General features: G+C 39.8%; 1 long non-coding RNA gene across 1 annotated transcript; it reads right to left on the reverse strand.

Moving 5' to 3' along the window:
- Window positions 1-932: 932 nt before the first annotated feature.
- LOC127802501 (uncharacterized) lies at window positions 933-23,849 on the reverse strand. Its single transcript, XR_008023293.1, has 2 exons — window positions 22,386-23,849; window positions 933-4,240 (listed from the first exon to the last, which is right to left on the reverse strand). It is a non-coding gene; the product is annotated as an uncharacterized LOC127802501 (long non-coding RNA).
- Between the last annotated feature and the right edge of the window lie 1,995 nt (window positions 23,850-25,844).

The raw sequence follows: 25,844 nt of genomic DNA on the forward strand, positions 1-25,844 counted from the left end.
ACCACCTTTCTCTTCCTCAAGAACGGAAACTCCTCACTCAAACATAGACAAAACAGAAGCTCTCTCTTATGTGATATCGACTGCCTACCTCGCCCTCCTATAAATAGAAAACGGCGAGATTCCCAAGGTAACTAACTACTATGGGAAATTACAATTAGGCCCTCCAAATTACAAAGTAATTACACTTATATTTAAAAGCCCTAATTGATCTAAAACTTCCAACCGATAGACTTCAACATCACTGATCTTCTACCGCATCAAAACTCTAGGCAAACTCAACACTACATAATCAATGCCAACCTCGTTAAAATTGCCAGGATAGTAGCTCACATGGTCAAAATTATCTCCTATCATAGAACTAAGTTCCCATCAATTATTCTAAAACATTGCTATAGACGGATTATACTTGCTTAGATCTTGCTTTGTGAAGGCTAGCAATCAACTAAAACATATATCAATATTGTGTTCGTCACCAATGTCTTATGCAAAGTGTGGCAACTAATATATGTGCCTCAATTTATTTTCAATGATAAGTATGCATAATTTACACGGTACCCTTTATAATATACCCATTAAGGCAATATTTAACTCTTATTTATCACGCATTAATTAATGAAATTTTGTAACCCCAACCTCATCAAATATATGCCAAACCAAAACAGAAAGGAATAAGAAGAAAATAACATATCAAACCTCTATTCCACAGCAATAGGATAAAGAAAAAGACAACAGTAGAACAAAATATTATCTTCAAAAAAAGGAATGGTTAAATCAAGGTGTTTGGCAGCGGCCAAGAATCTCAAGTTCGAAAGAAACAGAGTACATCTGTACAATTTCATTGAGCCACAAAATAACAATTTCCCACTAACCAAAATGAAAAATTATTGGGTAGCAAGAATCGTAATTAATTAAATAAAAGGAAAGCAAAACAAAAGTAATTATGGGTGAATTTGAGTTCTTAAATAAAAGAATAGCATATTATAGTTTCTGCAAGTTCAAAAAACTCAAGAGGATAACATCTATCAATGCCATTTAGAAAAACAAAATCCACGAGGGAATCAGAACAACATTCTATAAAGAATAAATGTTATAGAAACTTTAGAATTTTGAAAGAAATACTTAAGAGGCACAATCCAACACCCATACCGGTTCCTCCAACAATGGCAACATTTTATGTGACAAGGGACAGACTAAAAATGCCTATCCCACCAATAATAACACCTGCTGACATAATAACACCACTATCAATTCCATGTACTTCAAACATGTACAATTCAATAGTGTTACTTAATATTCCTATAAAACCAAACCATATTTAATGACAAACAAGTTATCCAAACTGACTTAAAGTTATGACAACCAAAAACACAACAGAAACTTGGGAACAAAGGAGACTACATAATCAGTGCCATCTTTGTGAAAATTACCAGGATAGTAGCTCACATGGTCAAAATTATCTCCTATCATAGAACTAAGTTGCCATCCGTTATTATGAAACATTGCTATAGACTAATTATACTTGGTTTGATATTGCTTTGTGAAGGCTAGCAATCAACTAAAGCATATATCAATATTGAGTTCTTCACCAATGTCTTATGCAAGGTGTGGCAACTGATATATGTGTCTCAATTTATTTTCAACGTTATGTATGTATAATTTACATGGTACCCTTTATAATATACCTCTTAAGGCAATATTTAACTGTTATAACTATTAATCATAATGATACTAACAAAAATCCATCAATATTCAATAAAATAGAAAATTAGAAGTGACTGCCAATTTCAGCAACAAGTCTTAATGAACCTCATGTGGAAGCATGATTAACTATTGAATGATCAAGACATAGCTAATCACCAGTAAGATGATTTAGAGTGTCCAAAAACTCCATAACCTCCAAGCATCAATAAAGAATTCCTTTCACCGAGACCAGGATATGGGACATATGAGTCCAAGGCATGCAATCCAAGTGTTAGTAATAATGGTAGTGATGATGGCGATGAAACACCTATGAACAGATTACATATGAGAAGTTACTACCAAGTTCATATAGTCTCCCTAATGAACCTCATGTGGGAAGCATGATTAACCATTGAATAATCATGGTCCAGATAATAATCCAATAAGCAAGGATAATGAACTTCTGCTACTGTCTCTATCACCCTAAAAAAGAATGTTAAATGTACAATAATGTCACATTTGTACAATTTCATTTAGCCACAAAATCACAACTTCTCGCTAACAAAATGAAAAATTATGGGGACAGCAAGAATCGCAATTAATTAAATAAAAGGATAGCAAAAGAAAAATATTTATGGGTAAATCTAAGTTCTTAAATAAAAGCATAGCATATTAAAGTTTTTTCAAGTTCAAAATACTCGGGAGGATAACATCTGTCAATGGCATTTAGAAAAACAAAATCCACGAGGAAATTAGAATAGCATTCTATAAAGAATAAATGTTCTAGAAACTTTAGAATTCTGAAAGAAATACTTAAAGAGGCACAATCCAACACCCATACCGGTTCCTCCAACAATGGCAATATTTTATGTGACAAGGCACAAACTAAAAATGCATATCCCACCAATAATAATACCTGTTGATATAATAACACCAGTATCAATTCCATGTACTTCAAACATTTGTAATTCAACAGTGTTACTTAAGATTCCTATAAAACCAATAGACATAGATGCAAATCTCCTTTTCTCCCCCCAAGTCATGTGGTATCAAGTAGATTCCTTAGTAATGGAACCATCTTATATATTATAGAAATACTACCAACTTAAAGGCTCGTGACCTATCTAAATACCTGTAATCAACTTTTCATGCATATCGTGCGCCCTAAAATTAAGGGTCCAAGGAGATATGACACTCAACACACCCTCACTGGATTTCATACTGAGTTCATATACTAAAGATTTGATTGGTATGTAATTCAACATTCGATAAACTGCTCGAAACTACTAAATATTTATGCGTAGCTATAGTGAAGAAAATGTTATTTCCTAGTGCAAAAAGGCTAGCATCATGGAAGAAGTGCAAATCAATATCTTCAACTTCCCCGTCAGGCTGCTAAAGGGAAGATTTATGCTCTTAAGGGTAGACTCCAAACTTCAAAAGATAGGTATTCATGTAAAATGCTTCCAATGGAAGCAATCGGATGATTTCTTGCACCATTGTCCTAAGAAAACTTCCAAAAGGACGCAAAAGGCATAGGTTGTTCAAACTTGCCAGCTTGAATATCATCAAACATTGCATGACATCCTTCCATCTTCTCCATTCTTAACCTACACCCTTCAAACATCCTTGCAAAAGCATCAACCGCTTTATCCGATGCACCAAAAATTATCTCATTCAATATACATACAGCAGTGCTGGCCTGGTACACCAACAGTCCTGATCTAGTCCTATTGTACCAAGCTTACCAGCTTTCTTTGTCTTTCACCTGACTTCAACAACCAATTTCCTCAAGAAGCCAAGTGGAACGTCAATGACAATTGATAGGGACCTTTCACCGCTAGAATCTAGTCACAAGGAAGACAAAATAAAAAGAAAAAACCAAGGCTAAGATTGGAGCAGAGAATAAAGACCTAAAAAAAATACCAATTGAGTTGTAAAATCCTGCCAACTTGCCAGTAAGGATAAACCAATGAACAAACCAAGGTGGCATGCAAGGAAGCTCATATTCCTTTCGCAGATTTACTGGCGAATGTAGTAACTTCTTGTTCTGAATATTAGGAAAACTTGAGTTGTCATATGGAGTAACATCTGTGATTGACTCATCATCTTTGGTATAGGAAATGCTAGCTCTCTTCTCAGTTAACGACTGTAGGTATCCAGTTGAGGACGGTCTTCCTGAAATAAGTCTGTCAAGAGAACTAGCAAAAACTAATTTCTGACTCAAGCAGAGGGCAAAAACATCCAAGAATCTAGCAGTTGTCACCTACACAATCCACATATAATATCAGCAAACATGATCATTACCAAGGCCAAGAAGTGGAAGAAAAATTCTAACTAAGCTGATATGGTTAATGAGAACAAATACAACATAAGTAATATCAAAGAAGGAACTTCAAATGACTTTCTAGTGTGCTTGTTTCCAGCTTCAAATAAATTATCTCCTTTAACAGCAGAATATTCTGATAGAATCTGGTTGGAACCAAACCATTACTTCTTTGTAATGAATTCGGACATGCAATTGTGAACCTTGTTAGTAGTCATAAACCCACTCAATTACCTCTGTTATATCTAGGGTTGCTGGAACTAATTTCTTGGATAGAAATTCTACCACACTTACTCTCACACACTCACGGATTTGATCTAAGGAATAGATTTAATAGAATCAACAGAAAATAAAATAGAAAACAGAATTAAACCAAACAAGAAACACAAACCACACATCCACAAGAACATCAAGATTATCTTGGTTCATGCCATGTGAATGGCACTACATCCAGCCTCTAAGATCTTCCTGAGAGCAGTCTTTATTTCCAAAAAATGATCAGTACAGTAGAGGCCCTTCTCTCCCTTCTATTCCCGAGCACCCCAATTGTTTTCCCCCAAGATTACAAAGCTAATAGCCCTAGCCTTTCTCTCAGAAACAATCAGCACTCGTTACAAACAGAAAAATGAGAACTCTCTCTCCATTTGCTACCCCTTGCCCTCTATTTATAATAGTGGGTGGATGTCCCAATGAATATTATAGATATTTACAGTTTAACCCCCAAACTATAACTAATTACAATTTAGGTTACAACTTCTATCTAAAATCTTCAAAAGGAACTCTAGCAAACTGACATCATTCACTGCTACTGCCATCATCTTCTTCTACTCGAGACAACCTTTAACAATTCTCCACCATTGTCTTGAGTATACTTCAACCTTCATCCATCCAAGCTTTGGCCTTCCAATAGATGAAATGAACCTGCTCTCATAGGTTCTTCATGCTGCACCTGATCACTCAAACACAAAACAAACATCAAAGAAAACAAATCAATGCTGTAAGACATAACAATGGACCACCTTTGGATAAAGATCAGCTGCAATAACTAAACCTGTAACTCTCATTAGATATTATCCTCCTCAAGGGATTTCCTAATGAATAACTTTTCCTAACATCAATATGATTGATATAATCCATGGTGGGACTAAGAAACTAAGCCAACTGGACTGCCCATTGGCTGATTTCAACTCCTCTTGCCTAGACTATATTCTAGGGATCCTGCTGCATACAAAATGCAACATATACACCCTAAATGCATAATTTCCAACTAGACATGCTCCACCATAAACCAAATCCATATATGATGTTATTTCTTAATCCCAAAGGGTCCAAACTTTTACACAGCATCACATTAACAGTGCACCTTACCCGGATTGGCCTTAAACACTGCTAGACTTCCTCCTAGCTCCCAAAATCGGCCTTTAGGCTTTACTACTGTCTTCCCTTCTTATGTTTGCTTCAACAGACAAAGGACTGCTCTATCTACCTACCAGTCTACCAAGATATGCTTAAGATTAGGGTAACCTAGGCTGCCTTAAGCTGTCCAAACCCTATTCCAATCTCTATGCCTTAGTCTTTCCCAACTTATCCTTCCTCCCACACTCTCAAACACTGATCTAAACACTCAGCTACACCTTGAGAGTTTTATTTTGGAGAAAATACCAATAAAGCTGCCCATCAATATACTAAGCATACCACTGGAATATTCACAGCTTCCCTATGCACTCAATTTTAACCCTTTTGGACTCTTCCAATCTTATATCTTACCTAAGGAACTACTATCATATCTCATACCTAGAGAGACCTTCTAAGCAACCAATCCTTGCTTACCTTTCCCTCTAGTCTCTTATTCCTTGGCTATACTATAAGATCACTTTTCTCTTAGTTTCCACATGGATAATGGCTGTTAGTGATACCTATTTGATCCAAATTAAGCCTTCATGTGCTGCTTTAATCAATGGCCATTTGTCTAGAATTTTTCCCAGACTTTTCCCCATTTCCAGCACCTTCCTTAATTGTAATACCCTTGGTGAGTTATGATAAATTAGATAATAAAGAGTATGTTAGTATATGGGGGTTTCCATAATTGCCCTTGAATCATGGAGAAGCCATAAAAATATATAAGATGCCTTGGAAGGGCAAATTGGTAATTTGGTGTTTTTTTTTTCGCATAAAGGTAATTATTTGGTGGAGAAATATATAGATATTGTGTAATTAGAATTTTAAGGAATTTAATTAAAAAGGTGAAATTAAGAAATTTAGCCAAATGAGATATTAAGGGGACACTTGGCATGATCTTGTGAAGGAAGATGGGAGAATAAAAAGAAATTCAAAAAGAAAAGAATTTAGTCTTTCAAGCCTTAAATGAAGCCATGATGGTGTCTCTAAAAAAAAAAATTACAAAATGAAATGAAATTAGTCACCCATTAATGGGTGAAAATAGAGATGATTTATATATTGAAAAAAGAAAAGGAATTATGTCTTTCAAGACATATCTTGAAATTAGTCAAAATGAGTTAAATGGGAATTAAAATAGAAATTCCAAGTGATCTAATGGTGGTGATTAAGTCTTGAAAGAAGAAATAATCCAATGGCTAGAATTGGGTCTTGGAAGATGGCATGGATTGCCAACACATTTAAAAATTTAATTTAAAAAGAATTATGGATGGTGGAGATCATGGGCTAAGAATCATGGATGGTTAGGATTTAGTCTTAAAGAAAGACCAAGTTGTGCTTTCTTTCAAGGGTGGAGATTAATTCTCCCAAGATGGAAGGATGAGATTTCTTCTTGCAAGAGCACATGGATTGTGCTTTATTTGGATGGCTAGGATGAGGTCTTCCAACTCAAATTAAATCCAAGGGCTAGGATTTATTCTTGCCATAGAATTAAATCAAAATGAATTAGGAAATATTGTCTATAAAAGAGAAGAGGAAGAAGACTTGTCTTCTTTTGGCAATAGAAGAGAAAGCTTAGAGAGAAAAGCTTGGAAGATTGAAGAGGTAAGCTCTCCAAGAAGCTTGTTTCCTTAAAAACCCTAGTCTTAAATATTTTTTTTAAGCAAGTTTTATTTATTTTTAAGGGTTGGGAGTGAGAGCAAGTTGTGGTAAGCAAGGAGGAGGTCTTGAAGCTAGTTCTTGAAGCTCTTGAGGTAAGGGATGGCCCCATGGGAGGTGGCTTGCAAATGCTATTTATATGCTTTGACTATGTGTGTGCGTCTTGCATGCTTGTTGTGGTAAAGACCTATGGCCATGAGGTTATGTGGGTTGGGATATATGGAAGCCTCAAACCAAGTGGGTTGTGAGGATGTGAAGTCCCAAGCATATTGCATACATTCATTTTGTCACTTTACTTGTTATTGAGCATATTTTATCATTTGCACCCTTATTGAGCTTAAGCTCATGAGGTATTTTACCTCCTTGTAGTTGGGGCATCATCAAAAGGGAAGGAGAAAATGGTTACATGAAGGATGGTTTGTGAATCAAGCTTGGTAATCTATTTTGTGTAGTGTTAAGGATCTAGTGTTTGGATATAGTTCAAGGTGTATGTAAAAGCATGTAAAGGCATGTAGCTTGTATGGAACATGTTATGGTTATTATCCTACTTTTGGAAGGCATGTAAACACCTTGAAACAATTAATTTTGGGATGAAATTTGGGATTTTGGTGTATTTTTATTCAAAATTTAATTCTGGAAAATGTGGGCTTTTTTTTTTAAAAAAAAAAAAATTGAAAGGGCAGTGGCTGGTGCCAAGGGCGCGCCTGGGCGCAGCCAGGCGCGGCCGCGCGCATGGCAGGCGGCCAGCGCGCGTAGCCCATGCGCGCGGCCATGCGGCCCGCGTGCATGCGCGCGGCCAGCGCGCTGGGGGCGCGGCCAGCTGCTGCTGCCGCCCCCCCCTACCTTGCTGCTTGTATATTTTTTTCTATTTATTTATTTGGGTTATGTTTATTTAATTAATTCTGACATTTTGAGAAATTATGAAATAAAATTCATTTTAAATAAATAAATAATGGAGTATTTTAGCCTCTAAATTAATTATTAAATTAATATGAATTGAGGCAAACGTGTGGAAAAATTTTATATTTGGAAATGTCAATAATGGAGTGTTTTCCTTATGTTTTGGAAAATGGATGAGGATACCTTAATGTTATATTTCAAAATTTATTTCCTAAGTGTTTGGAAAATTTAGTATTTTGAAATGATGAAAGAGAAAAGGTAATGAAGATTTGATAAGGAAATTTTATAAAAATTTTCCAAAGAAATGTTAACCCAATAATTTTCTAAAGGAAATGAAGATGAGACTAATGGGTTAATAGTCGGGGCAAAGAAATTATTATTTTCTTATAATTAAGGCTTATGCCATAATTTGTATGAAATGAGTGAGCGAGTTTAATTCTTTCGATCCTGGGAAGCCATCATTAGCTCTTCATTGAGAGCTTGAGAAGATGGCACCTCTCAAGGTTTGGGTTTATACTTCGCGGGGTCGTTTAGTTATCTTCCCGAAACCTTGAGTGGAGTGAAGAGAGGGCGAAGTCTAGTTTCCCACCTAGGTCGTTTCTCATTGAAACATAGCTGTCTCTTCATCTTTGCCCTAGCGTGTGAATAATAGGTTGACTATTCGCTAGTAACACCCGTATGTGGGAGCGGGGCGTTACATTAATTCTCAAATAGACACTTCACTGCACTCCACCCCTTTAACCTAAGGGGTCTTTCATCTAAGTCCAACATTCTCCCCAAATTTACATGGCTCCATGCCATTCATTTGGACAAGAGTGCATTACCCCTTCTTATACAAAAGGTTCTATTTTACCAGCCTGCTCCTTGGCACTCAAAACCTGAGCCTAAGCATCCTTCAAACCCAACATTCCATACCTCACTGCTAGATTACTTGAGGTTCTATCTTTTACCCATCCTAGGCAACACTAGACCTTCTATTCCCTTGCTCATTACCTACAAGATGATTCTCCTTCCCTTTCATTGCTTAATCCTGATTTTGATCAACATGGACTACACCATACAAGACAACACTTGCACACACCCTTTTCCCCTCATTGTTTACAAGGACCCTCACTGCAAGAGTCAAAACTATCTTAAACACTAGCTTCCTCCCTCTCACAATTAAGCCCAAGCTTACACAATGAATCTGATCAAAACATTTTCCAGATTTCCCTATTGCTATATCCTGGTTCATAGGTTAGTTTTGGACATTCCCAAAGGATTCTCCTTGCTGGCCAGCATTCCAAATTTCATCCCTTGGCCTTGGAATCAACTAATTCCGTGTCCTATTAGTAGAGTTTTCCCTCATAGGTAAGAACCCTAGCTTTAGGAGACCTAGGTATACCTATTACACAACTCCACACACCTAACCCTTCACACCAGACGCAATTTCCAGCAAACTTCCTAAATTCCAACAAGCTCATATACGCTTGGGAATTCCTTAGGAACACATCATCTTCACTAGGTACACTTCACCTAGCTCCACCATGAGACAAAGCCTAGATAGGTCACCCTAGATCCTAGAAACTAATTTCTAATGGGATTTACTGATTTTGGAGACTTCTACATCTGGAGACCTAGACAAACTACCTGGTTTCTATTCCTATACACCTGCAAATTTCCCTTCCCCTAATATCGCTAGCCTTAGATACCTTTCCTAGACCTTGCTCACCATTGTGAGCCATCCTCAACAAATGACACAGCCTAACCTTATCATAGGTTATCCTTTAGCGGCTACAGCTTATCCACATATAAATGCAAGCATGCACCACATAACCTCCATTCTTGAGGGTTGCTACCATCTCTCTAAGAGATCCTTGCAACTTCTTAGGACTCCAATTCTCACTATCTAATTATTTTTAAGGACTTTAGGCTTTCTATTAAAACAGGGACATATTTTACAACTTCTAATATTCTGGAATAGCTCCACCATGCTTCCTAATTTCTCCCATCTCCAAATCCCTTAACCTTACTTTGATGCCTAGACAAACCATTTCCCCCTCCACCATGACTCTATGGGTAAATACCCTTTTCCTATGAGAATTACACCCTAACCCTATGACTTATGCTATTTTTACTGCATACCTAGAAAGACTATAGGACATCCGCACTCTCATAGCCAAAACCACACATGGTGTTTGAACATTTGGGGTTGGTTCTTTCTTGGGATTCTTTCTTCCTATTTGGGCAATTCTTCTTCATATGCCCTTCTTCATGGCAATGAAAGCATTTAATCACTTTCTTGTTGATTTCTTTTCTCTTATCATAGATTTCCTTTTTCTGTTCATCCGTAAGGGATTCTGGTGGTTTTTCCTCACTGCCTAACGCCTCTTCCAGCCCTAAATTTCCTAGTAAAGCTCTCATCTTCATCTTCCAAAGGCCGAAATCATTCTGGCCATCAAACTTCTCTATGTCATACCTAGTGGCAGCCATTATTTGACACTATTCTATGACCGAGAATCAAAACAGAAGAAATCTTGATGAATCTTGATACTAGAAATAGGCTCTGATACCAATTTGTTATATCTAGGGTTGCTGGAACTAATTTCTTGGATAGAAATTCTACCACACTTACTCTCACACACTCACGGATTTGATCTAAGGAATAGATTTAATAGAATCAACAGAAAATAAAATAGAAAACAGAATTAAACCAAACAAGAAACACAAACCACACATCCACAAGAACATCAAGATTATCCTGGTTCATGCCATGTGAATGGCACTACATCCAGCCTCTAAGATCCTCCTGAGAGCAGTCTTTATTTCCAAAAAATGATCAGTACAGTAGCGGCCCTTCTCTCCCTTCTATTCCCGAGCGCCCCAATTGTTTTCCCCCAAGATTACAAAGCTAACAGCCTTAGCCTTTTGTAACGCCCCGCTCCCACTTACGGGTGTTACTCGTGAACAATCACCCAAATTGTCCACCTGCCCGGCCTTAGGCGAAGGGTGGATCGTGTTTCAAGATGAAACGCCCTAGGTGGGATCTAGGCTCGTCCTTCCCTTCGCTGAATCCCAGGATTCGTTAGAGGAAATGGGCTTTAGCCACACTGCATTGGCTATAGGGAAAATCTCCTTTAGGCGCCCAATCACCATTTTCTCGTTAATTCTTTTTCATCGAAGAATTTTACCGGGCTCCAAAAAAAAATCACCATTTGAACCAATCCATTGATGGATCACCAATTTTTGGAGGAAAAACTCATCATTTTCAATTTTCCAAATTTTCGGTATTTTCTCCTAAATACCTGAAAAATCCATTTATTTTGAAAATTCCTCCGGGGCCCAAATTCAATTAAGAAATGCCCCAATTTCTCCCAAAATTCCAATTTTTTTTTAAAATTTGGCCGGCGGGGCCCGCTGGCCAGCCTGGGGCCCGCGCGGGGCCCCGCTAGGCGCTGGCCGCGCGGCCTGGCCGCGCCCGCGAGCGCCTGCCCGCACGCGCGGGCTGCAGGCTGCTGCCTCCAGCAGCCTGCAGCTGCCCCCCTTTCACTCCCTTTTTCTTTTTTTTTTTTTTTCTTTGGGCTATAAAACCCCAAATTTTCTTCCAGAATTTATATCAATAAATAAACTTCACTTATCATCAATATTAGCCTATTTTTCTCCAAAATTTAGGCTTAAACCACACTCTTAATGCTTCCAAACCTTCCAAATAACATTTCACCAAGACTTAGGCTTCCTCATGCCATAAGCTATAATCCAATAACCCACCTTCTAAATGAAACATACATTCCAAGATATAACAAACACACATGTTCTTGGGCTTTAACAAGCCATCATCAAACAAAAGAAATTACATCCCATAATTTTTAGGCCTAAAAGAAAAGCCATTACCAACCAAATACAATAATTAAATCAACACAACAACAATGCTTCCATAAGCCATAGCAAGCTCTTGGGTCTTCATTCCCATGCTTTCCCATGCCATTCTACCTTGTATTGATTTTTCCATGCTTTCACAACCTATATGTGAGGATAAAAACCTCATGAGCTATTAAGCTCAATAAGGGTGCAATGCCAAATAAATATGAACATAACAAGTTATATGATGCCAAATGCATGCAAGTGTGGCTAGGTTTCTTTGCCCTCGCAACCCTCCAAGGTTAGAGGCATCAACCCACCATTTCATCAATGTTCTCAAACTAACCTATGGCCATAAGTCTCATGAACATAAAAGAACATGCCAAATGCAACATATACATTTATGAAACATATTTAAAACTCATTGCAAGGCCACCCTCCCATGGGGCCAACCCTTACCTCTTCTTGAATATTAAATCTCCATTTCAAGAGAGCTTCCATCTTCAATTTCTTCCATCTAAGATGGCATTCCAAAAGAATTTTATTTTGCATACAAGCATACTAAAATGGAGAAAAGAAAGAATAAGGCTTACCTTAACTTCTTCTTCTTTTCTTCTCCATTTCCTTCCTCCATGAGAGACTTTCTTCTATCTCTCTTCTTTCTTCCTTCTTCATTTCTACAAATGGCCAAAAGGGAGACAAGTCTCCTACACTTCCCCTTTTATACTAGCATTTTTCAAATTCAAGAATGCATCCTAGCCATTCTTTTGGTGAGAACAAATCCTCACCCTCCAAACTAACACAATCCATGGCCTTAAGTCTTGCTTGAAATCCACCATTGGATCACCTTTGCCTTTACAAGACTTCATCTCCACCATTAAAAGAAAGCACACTTTTAATAGGATGGCAATCCATGCCATTTCTTCTCTTTAAATCCCCACCATTGGATTTATTCTCTATTTCAAGAATACATCTCATCCATTAGATCTTGAATTTCCCATTTAATTCTCATTTATTTAATTGAGACCATTTTCACAACATCACATTTGAGAGACATAAATCCCTCATTTTCCATTTAAATAAATCCCACCATTTTCCAAGCATTAATGGGTGACCATTTTCCCATTTTCCATTTGATTTATTTAATTCTCATATTTTCCAAGGCATTAATGGTGACCATTTACCATTTTCTTTTGGATTTTCCTTTAATCCAAATAATCATGCCTCTCATTAAATGCTTGAAAGACAAATTATCATTTCTTTTGCATTTATTTAATTCACCCAATTATACTTGAACCACAAAATGCCAAGTGTCACAACAAGACACTAACCTTGGTTTCCAAGTTTAATCTCATCTCTCCAAGTGGCATTACCACATTAATTCACAACTTAGGGAAAATATAATTATTCTCCTCAAATAATTTAATATCCACCATTTTCCCTATTTCAAAATTAAATTTCCTTTATGGAATTAAATTCCAAAATTCCCAATTACTCTTTGTGAATTTATTAATCCCATATATCTCCACATAAATACCAAATTGGGATTTTTATTCACTTACACACCTAATTCTTCATAGGAATTATTTTTAATTTATCAAAATACCCTTTATTGGATTTCTCTATCCAAATTACCAAAATACCCTTCTCATGGGCATTCTCAATCTCAAGGATCCATCACCTTCTCAAGGGTATTTTTGGAAGTTTACTTACTTCCTTTCTTATTCTCTTAACACCGGTTACACCGGGTGTTACATTCCACCCTCCTTAAAAGAATTTCGTCCTCGAAATTCACCTTACCATAATCTCCTGCCCAAGATAATCGTATTCTCGGGCTACATGGCAAATTCTCGTGCTCGAGAACCTCATAGCTTATTCATTTTTCACATTTACCTTGGGTTACACCTACCTCAAGGCTTTGCTTTAGGCCTTTGATCCTCTGATTCTCGAGGACCTTCACCGATCGAATACCGCTTTGGCCTCCCGCCAAACCGCACCTTTGGTCGCTGGTCTCGCTTATTGCAATGCTGTCCATCTACAGATGGATTTTTCTCTGGCGTGAAGCATCACTTTGTTAACCACTTCCCATTTTCCATCAATCAAACAACTTTCACTAACATTACTTCACTGATCAGTCTACCACGATTTTACGCCGATCACACACGGCAACGTTTCACACTGCCAAATCACATGGCCACGATTTTACGCTGGTCCAACCAGCAACGTTTTAGCACTGATCATCCACCGCAATGTCTCTTTTAGTGCCCACAAGACACTTTGACACCCATTCATCATGGCATACCGCCATTATCACACGCACGCATAGCCTAAGTTGATCCTCATGGCAACCTCTTATTACCGATCAACTTATCGTGTTAATACTACACTGGAAGCACCCATTTGGCCCACCTTGCCAACTTCGACCATTTCATACATGGTCTTCTACCTTGACCAGCCGACCCTCATTTTCGATATGATTACGCAAAATCCACATACCTAACACCATACCAGGTAATTACACAGTTCAACCATACGTGCATTACCCGAGTCCAACTCGAGCTTGGCGATGCACGCACCATTACAATCTCACCTCGAGCTTAACCATGCTCGGGCCACATCCTTCTCCCAACCAGGAGTTCTTGGCATTTAAGCACACAAGGTACTTACTAGCCGATATCGCATGCTAGTAGGGGTCTCTTACCCATACAAGGGAACTCTTCACTGAGCAACCCCTCTTCAATTCTTCACCTCATTTCAGCTTTTACAATTATGTCCCCAAGCTAGGCCTTACCTTGGCTATTTACCCTACCACGAGTCTAGGATCCTACCATTGCGCTTTAGGTCGCGGGACCATTAATCGGCCCTCGTCATCACCCATGGTGCGTGGCACAAGTGAATGGCTTGTTACCACCTGCACAATCACTTACTACATCGCACCAGTAGGATGACTCGTGCCTTTGGTCCGCACCATAACAAGCTATCTTGGTTACACCCCCACTCTTGTAGCGGTCTTCAGCCAAATTCACTCACCCAGCCTCAATTTCATTAGGATTTACAAACCTCACCATTTCTCAATGGAGCCTCTTATTCTTGAGGTATGACACTTCCAGCCCTCCTAAATCAGGTTCATTTTCAATCCGCAACTGATTTCAACCATTCATAATGGTTCCCTTTTGTCCTCCTCAGTAAGGACAACACCACGACAACAACAATTTCTCCCCCATGGTCGTTGCATCTCAAACTCCATAGGCATCAGCCTTCATGGCAATTCACACTCGGCCTTGAGGTCCTACCATGCACAATGGCTACCTTTGACCTTCCTGACAACATCTTTTCCCCAATTACGTCGATGACACCGCCATGTCATCTCAAAAGACTCGTTATTCTATAAATTTCACTGGTCATCGCAACCAGCACGATGCCACTCTTAGGTCGCCTTTCTCATATCACTATCTATACTTATAGCAGCTAGCTAGTTCCTTGAGAGACTCTGGCTTCTCTCGGATTTCCTATTTACTTCGCTATAACTAGCTCACACCACTCGGTGGCCAACCTCATTGGCTTTAACACCACAACAGTTTCAGTAGCCGACTTCCTTCCACAACCATTAACCTCAGATACGAGGTTAACTCTCATCGATTGCCCACACACTAAGGCATCCTTTTCGCTGCATCACTCACAACCATTAGGTGATTTCATCATCTCCACACCACTACTGGAAACCAATCTCGTCCCATAAGCTCTTCCTTCGAGCTCTCTTTACCCATTGACGATATTTTAAATTTGCCACCATCTTTCGACTAACCAACTTGATTAGTTCTAGCCGGATCGCCCGGCTCATAGCCAACACAACCCGACTCCGAGCACTACTCTTATAATCATCGACTATCGCTTCGATTTAAACTCCACCCATTGGAAATCACCCCCGCTACTCTTGTGGAATTTCACGCTTCCACTTGATGCCGTAGGACTCACCTTCCTACTCAGGCACTCGCCATTTCGCTAGCCTTTCCCCGGGTGATCTTTCCTGATGAAGTTGTAGCGCCTTAGGAAGTTCATCTCACTCTGTTGCTTCATGCTCGACTTCTCTTAGGAGAACATCTCAAGTTCTTCCCAGGACACATTTTCACACTACCATTGATAGCTCTCACTCCTAAGCCACACTCCCTTAAGCAGCACAATTTTTGCCTTGACTAACCATCTTTTTCCACCTTGGATCTTTTCTCAAAATTCACCTGGTCTAACCACCAGGACCCGCTGTACCTTTATGTTGCATACACGACAACTAACAAGGCTTTACCTCATAGTCCTTGAGCCTCACGCTCCCAATCATTGCCATCAAGTGCTACCACCTGGCAACTGATCGTGTGTTGTCAACTGGAAACCTTTCAGTGCCACATGAGGACACTTCCTCATTTCGCATCAACACAACCAGGACTAATACCAAACTGTGCAATTGCGCAACTTCACAAATTTCAAACTGTGCCTTAGCTACATGTTCAGCCTACCACAACTCACTTCACTGGGTTAGAGATCCCCTTTTTTTTTTTTCGAAGCCTTCATACGCTTCAATATTCCCATCTTATGGTTAGCTTTCAACTCGTAAGTCTTTCCTTCCACGGCACTTACGTAACATTCTCGAGCCATTCACCGACTCCACCAATCAATCCTTCTTCTTGCATCACCGCAAGGTCTCACAAGGTTCATCATCTCGGTTTACCCGATCAACTTCGATCAAATTAACCACCACTTCGTTAGCATCCTTTAATAAGGAGCATCACCACACATCTTGCTATCACACCACAAGATATCACCCCTCTCAACTCACAAACCTTCTTGCTGCTTTGACACCAAAAGCACTACCACCATACTTCAACCCTTACGGAATTTTAGGTCTGGCTTAGGCATAACCTACAGCATACCCCAGGTCTTCGGCGTCTAATTGTCTCCACTACAGATGAGTTACTCCACGTAGAGGGCTGCAGTCCCTCCTGTGGACTAACCGTCTGCATCTAATGGTCCCTAGCATTAGACCCGTTAACAATAGGCATCAACCGTAGCGTTATTCCTTGGCTAGACCCATTTCTTTTCCTCGGGTTTCTTTCTCAAACATCCCGTAGATCTTCAGTTCTTGGCCATCTGCATAGTCACTGTGTTGCCCTGTGCTTCAGGCGCGCCAACACCTGGTCACCATCATCGTGTCACTCCCATACACTGGCCCAACACTGGTTCCCCATCGTATTTCCCTGTGCTTCCGAGAGTCAACACCCAATCATTATTACCGTGTTGTCCCTTACACTGGCCCAACAACAGTTTCTTACAGCATGGCTCAAGTCTCACTCTGATCTGTTTCGCATCCCGTAGTGTGACTTTCAGCCTTCCAGTCACACTTTTGATATCGAATCTCCGCATGACTACCTCGCCACGCTCGCAGCCACTATACTTATCAAGCGTCCTACTCGACAACAAATCCATCAGATCCCTAACGCGTTCCGCGATTCCTCCTTAGGACTACTCTAAATATAATCCTTTATAGGAGATTCTCGGTCTCACTTGACCAATTTTTCCTAAGGTGCTGCTCCAGATCTCCGACATTCGACCGTCACCTGCAGTTCACTAAATTGCTCAGGCCCACGGGCCACTTGCCCTCAACAAGAGCCAACTCATTAGTCCTCTGCCACACAGTCATAGCATCAGATCCATCACACCGAGCTTTGCACCCGTAGTATCCAAGCTATTTAAAGCCTCTCGAGCTACGATGGTTCTGCCACCACCTTACCCGAGCCATCTCGCTTGGTTATCCTTGCCTTGATAACCTCAAGCTCGTACCATAAGCCCTGCTCCTCAAGACTTTACATCTCTTATCACCTAAGGGTCTCTCAGACCACTTCGCATTTTGAGGCCTCATGATCTTACCCCACAAGATCATATCTCACGGCTCTCATTACACATTTGGAAGCTCCAACTTTCCATGGCAATGAACTCAAACCATCATGATTTATTTCATCACCTAGCTCATCCCCAAAGCTTGGTTATCAATGTTCTCTCAGTCCACAACCGGCACGCTAAGCCTACCTCAAGCTCCTGCACCCATAACCACGGAGTGCCTCGCATTACCCTCTAGGTAAATTGAGACCTTTTGTCTCTCCATGCACATTCACATATGAATTCAGTCACTACGCCCGGCTTGGCCTTCTGCACGCCTCGATCGGGCTTCCTTGACTTGGAATTAAAATTCCTGGGCTTTCACCTTGCTCACGTGCCCCTGCCCACTTGGCATCCGAAGTTGGCATTTCTTATGCGCGCCTAGTCCACGGATGTCCTGTTGCCAATATTTACTACCCTCGGCCACTCACCGTTCATACCCTTCACTGGGCGACCTCCGCGTCTCGCATCAAGGGTCTCTCAACCTTAGGCGTCATCTCGACCCCAGGCATCATAACGAGGGTCTATTCACCTCTCATCTTCCGACCTTAGGCGCCTCGCCTGACCCCAAGCGTCAATGAGAGTTTTAATTAGCCCCTCATCCATCATTCACATGAACGGTCACTTGGCCTTTCACAATTAGGACTCATGGCTCCCACACGCATATCTATACATGCCCAACTCTTTTATCCCAATTCTGGATTCCCTTGGATTCCAGCTCGACTCACTTGGGATTTCCATTTCACACAAGCACCCGTTAGGGTCCAATTGCCACGCACCTATCCTTTCTTAGGATATTTACCGTTTCATCACGAAACCAACTAGGGTCCACTCACACCCTAGACACGTCCCATCCAGGGTCTCCATAACCATACGATCACCTCGGACCATATGCATCCCTCATGCATAACACACACCCGACTCCCCTCGGAGTCTTTTTGCAAGCCACCAACGTCACGCCTACTCTGGCCATGACTGGCATACACCTCACATGCTTGCTTCGCCTCGAGCCTCTTCACAAGCAACTTTAGCTTGCTCCATTCCCGGAGTTCGTCACACGACCTGTTGACGATTTCTTTCTTTGGGTTTCAAGCTAATTTCAACCTTAGCTCACCCTAGTTCAAGCACACAACCCTTAACACGCCATCCATACGGGAACAACTCCATTCCCTTACACATGCTTGACCATATCCCCAACATAGGGATACTCCGCTAACCCATTCACGGATTAGTTATACCTTGAGCCTCCAGGCCCTTTCATGACTCTTGTCATGATTCGGCTTCGTGTCCCCACACAAGCCTCAACACTCCACTCATAAGGAAATCTCATCCTTAAAATGCTTCATGAACAACCAAATTTCCACATTCGGGTTCTTAATACCAATACCCACACTTTGGCATTTCACTCCTCACTGCTCGACCCGTATATCTTTTACGGCATATCATCTCAAACATGATATTTTCCCTATTCCCATAGCAGAAATATCCGAGCATTCCATTCGCATCACTACAGTCCTCCATGACTCGACCCAACCCCTAGGGTCCTCGGTCACTTGTGGTTCTACCTCGAAGGCCTTCCGATCAACCTTCAACCACATTTCTCCAAGCATCCTCTACTTGATGCTCCAACCATGCTCTGATACCAAACTGTAACGCCCCGCTCCCACTTACGGGTGTTACTCGTGAACAATCACCCGAATTGTCCACCTGCCCGGCCTTAGGCGAAGGGTGGATCGTGTTTCAAGATGAAACGCCCTAGGTGGGATCTAGGCTCGTCCTTCCCTTCGCTGAATCCCAAGATTCGTTAGAGGAAATGGGCTTTAGCCACACTGCATTGGCTATAGGGAAAATCTCCTTTAGGCGCCCAATCACCATTTTCTCGTTAATTCTTTTTCATCGAAGAATTTTACCGGGCTACAAAAAAAATCACCATTTGAACCAATCCATTGATGGATCACCAATTTTTGGAGGAAAAACTCATCATTTTCAATTTTCCAAATTTTCGGTATTTTCTCCTAAATACCCGAAAAATCCATTTATTTTGAAAATTCCTCCGGGGCCTAAATTCAATTAAGAAATGCCCCAATTTCTCCCAAAAATTCCAATTTTTTTTAAAAATTTGGCCAGCGGGGCCCGCTGGCCCGCTCGGGGCCCGCGCAGGGCCCCGCTAGGCGCTGGCCGCGCGGCCTGGCCGCGCTCGCGCGCGCCTGCCCGCGCGCGCGCCCCCGCGCGCGATCGCCTGCCCGCGCGCGCGGCTGCGCGCCTGCCCGGGCGCGCGGGCTGCAGGCTGCTACCTCCAGCAGCCTGCAGCTGCCCCCCTTTCACTCCCTTTTTCTTTTTTTTTTTTTTTCTTTGGGCTATAAAACCCCAAATTTTCTTCCAGAATTTATATCAATAAATAAACTTCACTTATCATCAATATTAGCCTATTTTTCTCCAAAATTTAGGCTTAAACCACACTCTTAATGCTTCCAAACCTTCCAAATAACATTTCACCAAGACTTAGGCTTCCTCATGCCATAAGCTATAATCCAATAACCCACCTTCTAAATGAAACATACATTCCAAGATATAACAAACACACATGTTCTTGGGCTTTAACAAGCCATCATCAAACAAAAGAAATTACATCCATAATTTTTAGGCTTAAAAGAAAAGCCATTACCAACCAAATACAATAATTAAATCAACACAACAACAATGCTTCCATAAGCCATAGCAAGCTCTTGGGTCTTCATTCCCATGCTTTCCCATGCCATTCTACCTTGTATTGATTTTTCCATGCTTTCACAACCTATATGTGAGGATAAAAACCTCATGAGCTATTAAGCTCAATAAGGGTGCAATGCCAAATAAATATGAACATAACAAGTTATATGATGCCAAATGCATGCAAGTGTGGCTAGGTTTCTTTGCCCTCGCAACCCTCCAAGGTTAGAGGCATCAACCCACCATTTCATCAATGTTCTCAAACTAACCTATGGCCATAAGTCTCATGAACATAAAAGAACATGCCAAATGCAACATATACATTTATGAAACATATTTAAAACTCATTGCAAGGCCACCCTCCCATGGGGCCAACCCTTACCTCTTCTTGAATATTAAATCTCCATTTCAAGAGAGCTTTCATCTTCAATTTCTTCCATCTAAGATGGCATTCCAAAAGAATTTTATTTTGCATACAAGCATACTAAAATGGAGAAAAGAAAGAATAAGGCTTACCTTAACTTCTTCTTCTTTTCTTCTCCATTTCCTTCCTCCATGAGAGACTTTCTTCTATCTCTCTTCTTTCTTCCTTCTTCATTTCTACAAATGGCCAAAAAGGAGACAAGTCTCCTACACTTCCCCTTTTATACTAGCATTTTTCAAATTCAAGAATGCATCCTAGCCATTCTTTTGGTGAGAACAAATCCTCACCCTCCAAACTAACACAATCCATGGCCTTAAGTCTTGCTTGAAATCCACCATTGGATCACCTTTGCCTTTACAAGACTTCATCTCCACCATTAAAAGAAAGCACACTTTTAATAGGATGGCAATCCATGCCATTTCTTCTCTTTAATTCCCCACCATTGGATTTATTCTCTATTTCAAGAATACATCTCATCCATTAGATCTTGAATTTCCCATTTAATTCTCATTTATTTAATTGAGACCATTTTCACAACATCACATTTGAGAGACATAAATCCCTCATTTTCCATTTAAATAAATCCCACCATTTTCCAAGCATTAATGGGTGACCATTTTCCCATTTTCCATTTGATTTATTTAATTCTCATATTTTCCAAGGCATTAATGGTGACCATTTACCATTTTCTTTTGGATTTTCCTTTAATCCAAATAATCATGCCTCTCATTAAATGCTTGAAAGACAAATTATCATTTCTTTTGCATTTATTTAATTCACCCAATTATACTTGAACCACAAAATGCCAAGTGTCACAACAAGACACTAACCTTGGTTTCCAAGTTTAATCTCATCTCTCCAAGTGGAATTACCACATTAATTCACAACTTAGGGAAAATATAATTATTCTCCTCAAATAATTTAATATCCACCATTTTCCCTATTTTAAAATTAAATTTCCTTTATGGAATTAAATTCCAAAATTCCCAATTACTCTTTGTGAATTTATTAATCCCATATATCTCCACATAAATACCAAATTGGGATTTTTATTCACTTACACACCTAATTCTTCATAGGAATTATTTTTAATTTATCAAAATACCCTTTATTGGATTTCTCTATCCAAATTACCAAAATACCCTTCTCATGGGCATTCTCAATCTCAAGGATCCATCACCTTCTCAAGGGTATTTTTGGAAGTTTACTTACTTCCTTTCTTATTCTCTTAACACAGGTTACACCGGGTGTTACACCTTTCTCTCAGAAACAATCAGCACTCGTTACAAACAGAAAAATGAGAACTCTCTCTCCATTTGCTACCCCTTGCCCTCTATTTATAATAGTGGGTGGATGTCCCAATGAATATTATAGATATTTACAGTTTAACCCCCAAACTATAACTAATTACAATTTAGGTTACAACTTCTATCTAAAATCTTCAAAAGGAACTCTAGCAAACTGACATCATTCACTGCTACTGCCATCATCTTCTTCTTATACCATATACTCGAGACAACCTTTAACAACCTCCAAAGTCAAATGAAAGATCATTGAATATTATTAAGCAGGTTAAAGTTACGATATAGTCAATTCACCTCATATCAACAATAAATGGAGAAAATGCATATATTTCAAAAAGAAAAAGTGGGAGATAGGTGAACCAAAAAACCAAAGATAAGGACAAAAGTTCTAAAATAGCTAAGAAAGTGGTTTGTAGAACACACTCATGATAGTTGTAATAAAAATAGCAGCAAAAGAGTAGACCATCCTCTTTTTTTTTTTTTTTTAAAGGAAGGATAGATTATATGTTACATTAATGCATAAAAGCAAGGCCACTAGAAGCAGGGATACAACAACCTTTCCTAACACGAACAACCTCAATAAATCCTGAACTAGACAGAGAACAAGATACTGAAATCAGAACCCCCATGACATAATCGATACGAGATGCATCAAGAAATCATCACACCTAGACAATGAAAAATAGCAAGGAGAGGCTGATGCCAAACCAGAATTTCACCTGAAGCTTGATTGCACTGAATATTCAAAAACAAGAACATGACATTGGAGACCCAATTCTTCCAAGTTCAACCACATTTTTCCATGGAAAGATAAAAAACAAACTGCTTCTCCTCAACTCAAACCACTCAAACTATCAAAGACAGCATGGAGACGCCAAAGAAGACATGGGTTACTGTATCTCCAACCCCACCTTAAACTAACTTCAATAAATGAAGACCCAAAAATGCGATCAGGAGTAGAACTCATGAAAACAGAAGATCACCTGATACTTCCAATCTGCCCAAAGCAATCACACATCATTACCTGACCCCCTAACACCACGAGCCTTAAATTCTGGAAGCCAACTCACAAATTGCATACCAAATGCTGCTCTTACGATCTCGTTGTCTTGTATGTCAATTTGAAAAAATAAGCTATACCAGCATGCGAAAACCATCAACGAAAGCAATCAAAGTACAAAGAGAGAGAGAGAGGACCTGCCAAAATCGGACTCTCAAATCGCATTTTTGCTGCTAAAATGGCTTATTGCCTGAACGCGTTCGTTGTGTCTATAGAGATGGAGAATTCTCTCATGACGATGGAATCACCAAACCCTAGTTCTTACAGGTCGACGCTCGACGCCGGTTCCGTACCATTGGATATGTTGCGAAAACCTACTGAAAATAAGCTATACCAGCATGCGAAAACCATCAACGAAAGCAATCAAAGTACAGAGAGAGAGAGAGAGATGACCTACCGAAATTGGAGAAAGGCGAATTGCGAATGGAGGAGCGGGAGGAAGAACGAGAATTGGAACCCCAAGCCATGCCTAGGGTTTTCCGAGTAGTCTTCGAAGGGTTTGAAGAGAACCAATTGAAGCTACGCTTTGATTTAGAACCAGAGTTGGCAGAGCGAGTGGAGTTGAAGCTCATTGTCTTCTATGGTCAATTTGAACAAATTGGGATCGAGAGGAGATCCTCGAGGAGGATTTTCAACTGTTAGAGAGATAGAGAGAGAGAGGAAGGAAACTTGCTTGCGAAGATTGCAATTCGACAATTTGAATGTAGCGGCAACTGGGAAAAACAAACTGTGGACCCATTTTATACTCATTTGGGGGTGGGGGTGGGGGGGCGCACCGCCACAACCGTTTCACTGTTGCGATCCCATTTCTGGCTGCATAGTAATGCATATAACGAGTCATTAGTTTTGATTTTAAATTTATTTTTAATTTCCTCATTTGGGGCACCCACGGCCGCCGCGGCCCATGGGCTTATTTTCTCTCGGGATCATATTTCTTGCTTTACAATGTATTGTTCGAAGTAAGGGTGGGCATACAGTTTAATCGAACCGAATCGACTATTTTTTAGCAAATCGATCCAAACCGTTTTAAAATGAAAAATCGAACCGAACTATTATACTAACTGATTTAACCGAACCCAAACAAACCGACAGTGAACTTCACTTAACCAAAGCGAAAAATCAAATCGATTATACCCAAGAATAATAAAAAAAAACCGAACCAATTATACCAAAAATCGACATAACCGATAAAACCAAGAAGAAATCATTTAATTAAAACCAAAATAAAAGCAAAACAAAAAAGAAAAAACAAAAAATGGATTAGGACAGACAGTGTACACAAAGACAAAGTTGAGTAGCATATCAAAAGATTCAAAACAAACAAAAAAACCAAAATAAATGAAAAAATACCTAGGCGTGGTGGACACGAACGAACGAGACGATGGACGAACAGCGGACGGTCAGTGACTCGGCGTTGGCTCTGAGCATAACCAAAAACAAAGTTAAATACCGAAGAAAGAGAAAGAGAGAGAGAGAGAGAGAGCAAGACGCGATGGTTGATCAGAGACAGAGACTCACTTGTGGCTATGTGAGTATGTCGATGTCTAACACAAAGGCGACGGACAGGCCGGGACAACAGAAGCCACAAAGGAATCGACTATCGAGGGCAGCGGACGACAACGATGATCGAGGTTCGAAATAGGGTTTCTAGGTTAGGGTTAGGGTTTCGCTCTCTCTCTCTCTCTCTCTATGAACTTGGGAAAGTCAAAGAAAATTGATGAATGATGCGCGGACGAACCGACTAAGGGTCTAAGGCGGGGTGGGGCCTTAACGCAAACCGACATCATTTTAAGATATACAAAACGATGTCGATTCATATATCGGTCGGTTCGGTTTCTTCAGGTAAACAGCCGAGATAACTGAACCACTAAACCCCTATCCTTTTAACTGAACTGGTCATTGTCAACCTAAATAACCGAACCGGTCGGTTCAGTTCGATGGGTTCAGTTAAACCGAAAATAATGCACACCCCTAGAAATTAGTTTATTTTTAATTTTTTCATTTGGGGCACCTACAGTCGAGGTGTATTAATAATTAATTAATAAAATATTAACTTGAATATATGTAAATAGTATTACTTCACATTTTTTACTTTGCAATGTAATGGCCATTAACTTGGAAGTTAGTTTATTTTTAATTTGTTAATGTGTAAGAAATATAAACACAACTAATAAAATTTTAACAATATTTAAAAAAAATTAACAAGATATATAATTAAGTAAATACATCACAAAATAAAAATACAGCCTTTCCTAACTAGTCCAAAATTCTTAACAACTCAAAAAAGTAGAATATTTCATAAAACTATAAAAAAAATAAGAAAAAAAAGTAGAATATTTTAGATTTTTGCAAGTGAGTAAATCTCGGAAACGTCTTTTAATTTTGCACAATTTTATCAGGTTTTTATCATGTGACAATTGTGCAAAATCAACTTCCTTGCCCCTTGTCCTTATTTTGATGGCTGGGATTAAAAATTTTCCCGCCCAACCCAACTATCTCACTCTATCTCTCTCCCTCTCCCTTTGTTTTTCTCTCTCTCCCTCCCACCCACCCACCCATCCCTCCCCGTCTCCAGCACCCTCTCTCTTTCTCTCTCCCTCCCACCCATCTCTAGTGGAAGGGGCA

Source organism: Diospyros lotus, chromosome 5 (assembly GCF_014633365.1).
Source record: "Diospyros lotus cultivar Yz01 chromosome 5, ASM1463336v1, whole genome shotgun sequence".
Lineage (NCBI taxonomy): Eukaryota > Viridiplantae > Streptophyta > Magnoliopsida > Ericales > Ebenaceae > Diospyros > Diospyros lotus.